This window comes from Berghia stephanieae, chromosome 5 (genome assembly GCF_034508935.2).
Source record: "Berghia stephanieae isolate SIO BIC M18660-M18661 chromosome 5, UCSD_Bste_1.3, whole genome shotgun sequence".
In the NCBI taxonomy this organism is placed as follows: domain Eukaryota; kingdom Metazoa; phylum Mollusca; class Gastropoda; order Nudibranchia; family Aeolidiidae; genus Berghia; species Berghia stephanieae.
Window position 1 is genome coordinate 20,682,569 of NC_088364.1, and position 12,500 is coordinate 20,695,068.

The following is a 12,500-nucleotide window of genomic DNA, read 5'->3' on the forward strand; positions in this document are numbered from 1 at the left end:
ATCATTCGTCACATTTGAAACATCAGCTTTCATAATTACTTAATGTTTAATGTTTCCGTCCCGTCATGTTAAATTTATAGTTAGTTAAATATTTTTTAGTTACCAGGAATTCTCTCCTCATCATCTCTCTCTCCCTCTCCCTCTCTTCTCTACTTCATTCGCTTCGCTGTTGATCATGACTCGTACTCAGTTGTCTCAGCATACTAATGAAAGTTTCCACTCATTAACTATCCTTAAGTTATTCAACACATCCACATCATATTACTACAGTTCCAGCATCAACCTCCTCCCATTTTATCAAAACTATCCACCACTCCTCGCTGTCATACCTATCTATACATCACTCCACAAATCACATACACTCCACTCCTCTGTATCTCATCAACCTCACCACCACACATATACTCTCTCGCATCATAACCATCACATCATCATCACTTCTACCACTACCACAGCTACCTCCACATCGTTATAAAAACTACAGCAACCACCAACACCATTATATCATCATAATCCTTATTGTCATCATCACTACCACCACCATATCATCAACACCACCACCACCACCATCACTACACAACAAAAGACACATCGTCATCATCAATGAACTGAAAAATAATAATAAGAGTAATAATAATCGTTTATAATGATGATGATGATAATAATAATAATAATAATAAAATAATAATAATAATAATAATAATAATAATAATAATAATAATAATTATAATAACAATAATTATAATAACAATAATGATAATAATAATAATAATAATAATAATAATAATATAATAATATAATAATAATAATAATAATAATAATAAAAATAATAATAATAATAATAATAATAGTAATAATAATAATGTAGTTTATAGTAGATAGCGCTCATTTTCGTTATTCGCAGTATGGAGGTGGCCTATGTAAATATATAGTATTCTTCTCGTTGCATTTTAGTGGTGATTGTTGAAAGTCTATCCATGCATGATATGAATAACTGTTATTTGTCAGTCTTGTTTCATAAAAATGTGCTGCCAGTGACCGGAAACATCTCTCTGATACTGGGTTGTTGCAAGTAGAATTCAAGAATAACAATATTGGAGCTTTGTTTTGATTTCATATATGTTTACGACTAGTTTGTTAGTCATATGAGACCATTTGAATCAGATGATCAGTATGAACCATTTTAATATGCAACAAATCAATCAATATGATATTAGCTCATAACACAGTAAAATTGAGATTTATTTTCAAGTCAGGAGACTCGGAGGAACAATGAAGTAATGGTAGGTTATTCATGTACAAAGATTTGTTTTGATTTTGATAACTGAACTGTCTGTTGGTGAATAAGGTTTAAATGCCTTTAAAGGATGACTAGTCAATTTGATGCAGTAGTCATTGGGAAAATTTGGATTGTGTGACATATACTTTGATGATGTATTTTTCTAGGTTTTTTTAATGAACTTTTTTTCCTATTAGACTATATTCTGGTGACAGTACAGAAAATACAAAACATCACCTCACGAAATATGCACACACTAACACTCATCCAATAGGCACAGCTAATACTATGAATAGTAATTATGTCTCAGCAACCTTACAAATTGAGGAAGTAAAGATAGATAAAATGCAGATAATATTTTTTAAAATACAGTTTTTATACAGTTAAAGCTATCTTGTTAAAAAAAGCTATCGTGGATTTATAGAAATTATTGTGTATGGATTGGGGAATCGTTTTTGTCTCACCTGCTTTTTTGCAGACTAGAATTATTATTATTATTATTATTATTATTATTATTATTATTATTATTATTATTATTATTATTATTATTATTATTATTATTATTATTATTACAGTGCAAGCCACTTAATCGGAACAGCACTGCTATGCAGAAATTGTTCCAATTAAGCGGCTTTCCAATTAACTAATTACACTTGTAGCTTGGCCTCAATTGAATCAACCTATCAAGAATACACATCTTTTGCAGTTGTTATATATATCTATATGTAGTTATATAGAGCATCCTTTTATTTGGTTTTCCGAATTTTTCTTTTTTTTTCTTCCATTCTTTGCTACATTTAACATTACATGTTTATAGATGAAAGAGAATGTGTGTTAGCCCTATCTTATAACTTTACATTCATAGGGAATTGTCATATCTCAAAAAGAGGCCAAATGGATCAAAGGTGCATGAACTTAGTTTCACAATAATTTACAGCACATTAAACGATTTGAATCAATGCGGCATACGTCGTCAATAGCAAATAACAATTGCATCATTCCCTGAGCTCTTATTATCCAAATCATTGACTGTGTTCAAGAAAATATTTCTTTTTTTGATGTCATGTACTTTCTATATTGCTTTGTGTTGTAAAGCACCAAGAGCCCCATGGTTGAGGATACTGTGCGCTCTTAAGAGTCTATTATTATTATTATTATTATTATTATTATTACTATTATTATTATTATTATTATTATTACTAATCATTTGTAGCTCACCGAGACTGACAAATTTGTTTAGTTATAGCATTACAATATAAAACTGAATGGGTGGTGATAGACTCTTTGCCATTGTTATTAAATCAAATTGATAAGCATTCATTTAAAGTTGAAGAAATGTGAATATTTTATTCAATGGGAATTAAACTGTTATTGATTATTTGAAAAGAATACATTCTTTGAAACTCTGAAATCATTCTAATTAACCAGTAGAAATGATATAGGAAGAATGTATGTTGCATGCAGATAGTTCTAATTAAGCAGCTGTTCCACATATCGGCTTCAACTTTAACTTTAACTGTAATAGGGCTTGATTACAACTATGTCTATCTGCTTTTTAAAAAGTGCCAAGTGGAGGAGGGAGGGGGCTGTAGAGGAAAGTGTTTTGTTTGATCCTCAGTCAAAAATCTTTTGTGCTTTTATCATTTTAGTCTTTTGAATATTACTTTTTATAGTTGCATAGTTGTTGACAGGTATGTGATGGATGTATTCAGTTGTTAGAGAGTAGCAGGCTTCAGGCAGCATGGCCGTGGTACAAATGCTTTGCCTAATGAAAAACTTGTATGAATTGAATTGCAATTTAATTTCATGTGGTTGCTTTTGAAAGACAGGGAGCATTGTGAAAGGTGTCAACCACTTTGAAATCATAATAATGGCTAAAAATGCAAGGGATTATTTTATTTTTATTGATCAGTACAGACAGAAATTGGCTGATTTTAATTTGAAGACACCTTCAAAGAAGTGTAACCAATCAATTTAATGATTTCTGAGTTCTGCCCAAGTGTCCATCGGTCATGAAACAGGGAATACAGGCGTACAGGCTGCACAAGCTCTCATGAAAATGCTTCATTGGAAACCATAGAATTCCATTTTTTCCATTAATTCTGACTTTTGTATTCATGACAGATTTGATCTTCTTTTAGAAGTTATCAATGTACAATTAGTAATTCCAATCAGCTAAAATGGTAAAGGAAAACCAATGGTCACCTTTAAGTGTTTGATTGACCTGTTGGTAGAATCAGACGTAGAAAGCTCTTTATTTCAAATGCCCACCTGTGGTGACAAAATTGACACTCCGGCGGCGAATTGAGATTAAAAAAAGCTGGACACTCAGAGTAATGAATTTGAAATGGAAAATTCTGATTTGTGAGAGAATGCTGGCAGTTGAACGTAATAGGCATTTAGACGATGGGCACTCTATAGGGTTCCACTTTATTTGAAATACTTAACTTTTTATTGCTGTATGTCTAAGTATAAAAATGTTGGTGCTTATGGACTAAGGTGAAACAGAGTGTCAAGTGATTATTAAAAGTCAATGTATTATTAAGAATAAGGATATAATGTGTGACGGTTAGTTAGACAATGAGTACCAGCGATGACTGTCTACTGTAGTTAATGAGTTGCCCGAAGCTTTAGATGTAGAAAAGTAGTGAAAAGGAAAAAACTAAAATGGGCTTCAAAATGATAGGAGGTAAAAATATAAAACTTAATAAGGAATGTTAGGGGGTTATATCCCTGCTTAACCCAATGGCAAAAACAATAAAATGACAATTCAATTTCAATGCAGGAAGTCTGATGAGATGAGAGAACGAGTCTTAATACTTGTTCTTCCAAGATATCAGAATGAGAGAAGCCATCCAATATTATTATTATTATTATTATTTAAATTTATTTTTTTAAATATTATTATTATTGTTATTATTATTATTATTATTATTATTATTATTATTATTATTATTATTATTATTATTATTATTATTATTATTATTATTATATTATTATTATTATTATCGTCATCATTATTATTATGAGGTATTGGGTATTGAAATGATTATTTTTAAATGTATAAATGATAATTGGGGGGGGGGGGGGGGGTTACAAAATGTTGGGTGTTGATGAATAAAATAGGCAATAACTTGTTTGTAAGAACAATATTCTACATTTATGTATATCTTATGAGTACGTTTTCTAGTCTAATATCAGCCTACCTATTAATCGCTAGAATATTATGGAATTAAATTGCTTTCCTCGAAATTCAGTTGGAATCGGATTTGTAAAGAGTAGACGAGATGAAGGAGACGAAGGAACGCCGTATAGATAGTATGAAGTTGACGTCACTCAGGTTTTTGTTATTGTTTTTTTTGCCATCCGCGTTTATGAGTAATGCTGACTAAACTATCAACCAGTCTATAAACGTTTAAGGTTACACAGTTGTGTGTGTTGGTCCGTTATACTTCCGGATGGCAATGTTGTGAGTTTCTAAGCCAAGCGCATACTATCTATATTATTGTTATTATCCTTCTACAATGGTTCATTGCCCCACAACATTATCCTGAAGTCCTACAGACTATCCTATTTATATCTCGGCCGCATCGTCGTTTTAGTTTTGTTTCGTGTTATTCCTTTTTTTTTTCTTTTTCCGTCTCATTGTTTCTTTTAAAAAGAGATAATTGATATACACAACCAAAAAAATACCATAACACAAAACATAAACCTATATAGAATAGAAAGTATGTCAGGATAAAATATCGATAGGGAATTGGTATGACTCAGTGATAATGGTTGATTTTTTACGAAAATGATTCGATTATAAAAAAAAAATGAAAAAGATTTTTTAAGAAATTATCGCGAGAGTTGTGGAATCAATGAAAAATTAAATTTGACAGGAGAAAAATAAAAGCTAATATTGACGTTATTTATGTAAAAACGGCATCATATTATTTTGTGTAAGAGCATGCTTATCTTTTATCCGCCCAATCTGTGTTGCTTGAAAAATATTGGTGCAGTGCGTTTAGCAAAACAAAACATTTTAAAAAATCACAACATCTACCGGTTATAACGTACCGACACACGAAACTGTGTGTAACCTTGAACGTTTATAGTCTGATTGACAAAATTTAGTGAGAACTACACTCATAAAAATGACTGGCTAAAAACAATAACAAAGTCAATGAGCTGAGTGACGTCAGTTTCATTCCATCTATTGATAGTATGCGTTTGGCTATGAGTCTCACAACATTGCCATCTGGAAGTATAATGGACCAACACACAAAACTATGTGTAACCATGAACGTTTATAGTCTGGTTCATACAGTTTAGTGAGAATTACTCATAAACGCGGATGGCAAAAAGCAATAACAAAGACCTTTGTGACGTCAACTTCGTACTATCTATAAAATTATATTTGTTTACATCGAGACTGAAATTGAATCAGTTTTGTAAAGAGGGGGACACAGCATGTAATTATATATAACTACCCTCGTACAAGCGCCCCCTTTGTTTTCAAGTTCTAAAACCACGACCTTATCCCCAAGTCTCATATTATTGTCATATTATTATCTGCGTGTTTCGGCTGCATCATCGTTTTATTTATTTATTTTCGTATTTTTCTTTCGTCATTATATCCTTTAAAAGGGACAATTGACACCGCTAGGGAAAAACAATATCTAAGAATAGAATGTGTTGTCATAATAACGACAAAGAATTGGAGAAGAGCTCCTTGCACATAATGGCAGGTCGGATAACCGAATGCAATTATGGGGCTTGATTAAATATCGTTGAAAAGGACGGCATTTTGCGTTAGGTTGAGAATATTTTCATTATATGTAACTATTAGCCTAAAATAATTTTGGTTTTCAGATCTGTAGCCCTACGTCGAAAAAGGAAGAATGATTTATTTTTGATGATGATGGTGATGATCATAATAATAATAATAATAATAATAATAATAATAATAATAATAATAATGATGATGATGATGATGATGATGATAATAATAATAATTAATAATAATAGTCATAATAAATAATAATAATAATAATAATAATAAATAATAATAATAATAATAATAATAATAATAATAAATAATAATGATAATAATATAATAGTAATAATAATAGTAGTATTAATAATAATGATGATAAAGATAATTAAAATAATTATCATTTTTATTTTAATTACTATTATTATTATTATTATTATCATCATCATCATCATCATCATCACCATTATCCTTCTATATCCGCTGACAAGGTTCTCGAATTATGATCTACAACATCATCCCTTCCCCAGACCTCCAGTCTTCTAATATCCTATTAACCTCTTCTCCACGTCGTCGTTTTGTTTTTGTTTCGTCATCCCCCCCCCTCTCTCTCTCTCTCTCTCTCTCTCTCTCTCTCTCTCTCTCTCTCTCTCTCTCCCTCTTCCCCCCCCCCACCCCCTCACTCTCTTTCTTTACACCATTTTTGGCCTCATTTCTTTTCATTTTTTTCACTCCATCATCATAAGAGTCCTTACCCTGCTATGGAATTAGATTTTCTGCAAGACATGGCAAATGGATTGAAGCGATGTGTGAGGAGACTGACTGGTTTGTGAAGGCGCCAAACCAAAATGATCTCGCTTAAAATTTCATCCCACTGCTCCGTCCTTCTTCTTCTTCTTCTTCTTCTTCTTCTTCTTCTTCTTCTTCTTCTTCTTCTTCTTCTTCTTCTTCTTCTTCTTCTTCTTCTTCTTCTTCTTCTTCTTCTTCTTCTTCTTCTTCTTCTTCTTCTTCTTCTTCTTCTTCTTCTTCTTCTTCTTCTTCTTCTTTCTTCTTCTTTCTTCTTCTTCTTCTTCTTCTTCTTCTTCTTCTTCTTCTTCTTCTCTTCTTCTTCTTCTTCTTCTTCTTCTTCTTCTTTCTTCTCTTCTTCTTCTTCTTCTTTCTTCTTCTTCTTCTTCTTCTTCTTCTTCTTCTTCTTCTTCTTCTTCTTCTTCTTCTTCTTCTTCTCTCTTCTTCTTCTTCTTCTTCTTCTTCTTCTTCTTCTTCTTCTTCTTCTTCTTCTTCTTCTTCTTCTTCTTCTTCTTCTTCTTCTTCTTCTTCTTCTTCTTTCTTCTTCTTCTTCTTCTTCTTCTTCTTCTTCTTCTTCTCTTCTTTCTTCTTCTTCTTCTTCTTCTTCTTCTTCTTCTTCTTCTTCTTCTTCTTCTTCTTCTTCTTCTTCTTCTTCTTCTTCTTCTTCTTCTTCTTCTTCTTCTTCGTCGTCGTCGTCATCGTCGTCGTCGTTGTCGTGGTCATCATCTTTATTTCGCAACTTAAACGCGTTCAATGAAAATGCCGTGGACGCAAAAATCATGATTATAACTTTATAAGGTTTGGCGATATACGTCACGATGTCGGCTGCTGATGGAACAATTCATTTGCAATGGGGAGGGGGTGGGGGTGGGGGTTGTATTTAAGCAGGACTAAACTGCGTCACATTGAGTTGGTGCAATCTCTTAATTCTGTTGGGGTAAATTATTGAGAAGTACAATTTTACGAGCATTTCAGCTGTTTCACCATGATAGGTGATATGCCTTTCACTTTTTTCCCACCTGACCAAAAGAAACGCTTCCATTGCGTACAGTACAGATTGCTCGTTTGTCGGCTCCTTGTACTCTGTATGTGTCCAGGTATTTATTCACACTTGAGTTGAGTGAAATAAGCAATTCGTGTAAAACGTCCACTCAAGGACGCTACCCAGGGACCAGCGTTTTGCGACCATTATAATCTGTCCGGTCGTTGATCACACTGGTTATCGCTTGACTTTGTCACAAGACGAAGTAAACAGAAAAGAAAAACTTATCGCGGCTATCCGTGGTCCTACCAAACTATCTCAAATCACTCGTTCTCGTGTTTTGGCGGACAGCGTGCTCATTAAGCAAAGACACCCTAAGCCCTTTGGGCGTTCATTCATCCATTTTTAACCGGGGAACATCGGAACTTAACGATTGGAGAAAAGGAGAATGGAGAGGAAGAGAAAAGGCAGAGAGAGAGAGAGAGAGAGAGAGAGAGAGAGAGAGAGAGAGAGAGAGAGAGAGAGAGAGAGAGAGAGAGAGAGACTCTGGAGCTAGGACATCACAGAGTACATCAAGGAGGAATATATTTTAACAGGATCTAGATTATTATAAGACATTAGAATTTTTTCAATTCCTTTATCCTTTTGAACGGTCTTGAAGTCTTGTTTTTTTGTTGTTTTTTTTTTTTTTTGTTTTTTTTTTGTTTTTTTTTTTTTTGTCTTTTTTTTGGGGGGGGGGGGGGGGGGGGGGGGGGGGGGTCCCTCTACATCCGTTTAACATTGAAAGTTAGTGAGCAGCAATACCCCGTGACCACTTTCAAGCTTAATTTAGTGGCAGGTCCCGGAATTATGGGAGTTTTTTTTTTTGTTTGTTTGTTTTTTTTTTTACTTTAGCTATTTTTTATTTTTTTTTGGCCATGATGATGATCATTTTAGCGGGTGGTTGGATGGGAGCATCACCCTTGAATCATATACTTATGATGTTCGCATGGGTGTACGATCCGATAGTGATGTCGTTTCTTCTTCTCTTTACTAGCCTATCCTGCTTCTTTGGTTTGTGATTGTATTTTTGACAGGGGATATTTTTTTTTCTGTAAATCTTCTGCCTGTTTGTTCTTGGTTATTTATAATTTAGCTTATGATATCTTTAGGTTATGATTTTGATTGACATTTGTACTATTTTTGTTAGATTGCTTGTTTTTTTTTTTGTTTCAGCGGTCTCTCATATAACCTCAATTGTGTTGAAAGAGACCTAAAGCAACAAACAAAAAAAAAAAAAAAAAAAAAAAATGATCATTTTAATCGTTCAATATTTGAAAGACGGAGTTTTCTGGTCAAAATTTTAAATACGGGTTTGTATTTTTTTTTTTTATTTTTTTTTTGTTGTTGTTTTGTTTTCAGAGTATATCAGTTTGGTTTATGTACCATCCCGTTATCAGGAAACACGTTGTTCATTTTTGTCGTCATGTGTTAATGCAGTAATTATTGGCCCTTTTATCTTACGGTGTTGGGCGAAAACTATTGTCATAATTATGGAGATTTCCATTTAGTTAATGAGTCTGGCGGTGGTAGTTCATACAGCAGTCACGTTGTGAACATTATGACGGCAATTATAAAGGAGGCGAACACCGTGTAATATTGTTATTATTCTTTGGGAGAAAGAGCTATTTAAACAATAATTGTATTGATTTATAGCAAATTAACTACTTTCCGGCCGGTTGAATGAAAAGAGTCGGGCTTTTATTTACACCAATGGTAGAGCTGCCTACTTGGCAGTTTCAAAAATTCGTAGTTTCCAAGGGAAAACAAGGGAAAAAGTCACTTTAAGTAGCTTTAGAAATAAACAATTTGCTCTCAGCATGATACAGAATTGATTTAAAGTCTTGAATATAGGTTCTAAGAAACTATACTTTACTTTTCATTAAGATTTATTGAGTCAAGGAGGCATATACAGTTCTGTAGCTGGAGCCAAAAATTCGTATTTCTACGATATTTTCGTAGTACTAGCCAGGTCCTCAGTGATATGTATAGGAGGCGGGTTCACTCAAATGCTCTCAGGTCTGGTATATTTAGTGTTAAACGGATAGTAGCAATTGCTTGCTACCCTTTATATAAGTTGTTACATAGTCAATCGTGATAACTTTCCGATTGATCTAAGCAACTTAACTACCTAATCACCGTTGGGTTGGCAGCGGTGTTAGAAAGAAAAATGTGGTCTGCATCCAGTATGGATACTGATCTAACGTTAAAAGGATGTAGCATTATTATTATTATTATTATTATTATTATTATTATTATTATTATTATTATTATTATTATTATTATTATTATTATTATTATTATTATTATTATTATTATTATTACTATTTTGGTGATAATAGTTTTTTTTTAACTTTTCATTACGCCATATTTTGTTTTTATACTAACCAGCGGTCCCGATTGGAATTGGAAGCAACTGATTGCTTTTCCATCCATCCGTCCATCTGTTGCCGGGTGGTGCCTGGGTGTTGGCCTGGTAGTGTTGATGAATGATGCTGGCAATTGTATGGACAGCCGAATTATCTTGATAATCATTATATTATTGTAATAACGTGAAGATGACTCGGTTGACGAATTATTGTTATGGTTCCTGACGGCAATTGCTACAGTTTCCTTTTTCCATCCTCTTTAGCTCCTCATCCGTTTAATAAGCCTCTTCTTCGTTTTCCACCTCCACCACCACTCCTCCTCCTCCTCCTCCTCCTCCTTCTTCTTCTTCTTCTTCTTCTTCTTCTTCTTCTTCTTCTTCTTCTTCTTTTTCTCCTCCTCCTCCTCCTCCTCCTCACTCCCTCCCTTCCTTCCTCCCCCTTCTGTCCACCCAGCAGAGATTAGGTAGGTAACTGCGTCTGTCAAATCCGACTGTAGTTCTAGTATTTTATCCAAAGGTTAGCCAACAGTTGCTATTGGTACGTTTAACGTGATAAAAAACAGGGATCAACTCCGACTCCTTGTACCTTATGGCTCTGATACAGCACTACCTTAAGGTATATATATTGAAGACTGGCATTTCCGCCAACCTCTCTCACTCTCATGGTCAACTTATTGATGGGCTCTATCAAGAAATCAAACTAATTCTTACATCGACAGCTCGTTATACCGGCTAATATGCACTGGTCTCAGGATTGCCGTTATAACAGGACTGTATAAGGATATTTACCTCTCTCTGTGTGTATGCGTTTGCGTTTATAAAGGAGTGTGTGCGTGTCTGTGCCTATAATATATTATCTAGACTATCTCCGATCCAAATCTATCGCCTTAAGCCAAGTCTAATCATTTGAACGTGTCCCCGTGCCCATTGCCTGCAAGAGATTCCCTTCCCTGTTTTCAATCTTCTTTTTGACAGTGTTGCCGCTAGGGGGATGAATTATATACATCTTTCTCTTTTCTTTTCTCCTCCCAACTCTTAAGAAGGAATGGTCAGTGAGAGAAGTGGTGATATTCCATTATAAGATGGCACCGAGTGGTATAGCAGATAGCGCTATGAGCACTCTAGACCCTCCCCTGACTCCTTATCTTTTCTTTACAGATATCAACAGACTGGTTAAAAGATTTGAAGAAGGATATTTTTTAAAAATCTGAATTTGAAAAAAAAAATTAAATGTAACGAAGTAATAGGATTTCTCTCTCTCTCTCTCTCTCTCTCTCTCTCTCTCTCTCTCTCTCTCTCTCTCTCTCTCTCTCCCCTCCCTCCTGTCCCGAGCTATTAAAGTAGCGGTAGATCTGTATTCCAATATTTTCTTATAGCAGTTTTAAAAGTATCCAGAAATGATGTTTTTCTGTTAGTACAAATGCCATTGACTATACATAGCTAGGTACCAGTGACATCTATAAGTAGACTCTGCGAGGTACTCAATCACACCTGATTCGAGTGTGGTGATGCACTTGCCTGGTAAGCAATGTGACCGTTATCAATCCTGTGTGCAGTTGTGATATTTTTCTCATACCCTCCTTTGTGCTCTACCGGTAGTAATGGTCTGTTAGATCTTATAGAAATTACTTTGTGACAAAAGAGTGTTCTAACCAATGGATAGCGTGCATGCAATATTAATACCGCCCCCTTAACGTAACAGTCCCCATTGACTCTGACGTTCTGTATGTATAATTTTTAGAGCCATGCTAAAACTTGAACCCCGATTTCCCCGTGACGAGACATGTACTTTTAGCACTAGAGTTTTCAATTACATTCTACCAATGATATTATTCTTCCCAATAAATTCTGTTCCACCTAACATCCCCAACTGACCTCCTCACAAAGCTGCTTAATTCCAGAAATCGGAGCGAAAGGAAGAGCTTTTAAGGCGAATCTGACAGTTTCCGACAAAGTGAAATTAGAAAACGGAAAGACGTAGCACCCTCTCCCATTCACATTCTCCTGCCCAGTTCCGTCACCATCCATCCTTTTTAACCGTCATATTTTGTTTTCCTATTTAGGTACCTCTCTCGTGCAATGACAAAACGCATTTTTTAAAAAAATGGCCTAGTTTTATTTTAGATCTCAATTATGGACAAATTGTGATTGTCAAACATTATTCAACTTCACAACAAGTCTCAGGTTTAATCATTTTTGACATGTGGGTCATCTTAATTTATGGATATTTGAAGAAAAAGAAAAATTCCAACCACAAACGAAAAAAAAAACGTCTTTTGTTATCACG

General features: G+C 34.1%; 1 protein-coding gene across 3 annotated transcripts in view; it reads left to right on the top strand.

The window, feature by feature from the left end:
* LOC144972569 (xylosyltransferase oxt-like) overlaps positions 1 to 12,500 on the top strand; it is a 105,873-nt gene that overhangs the window by 23,348 nt on the left and 70,025 nt on the right. The window lies entirely within an intron of this gene.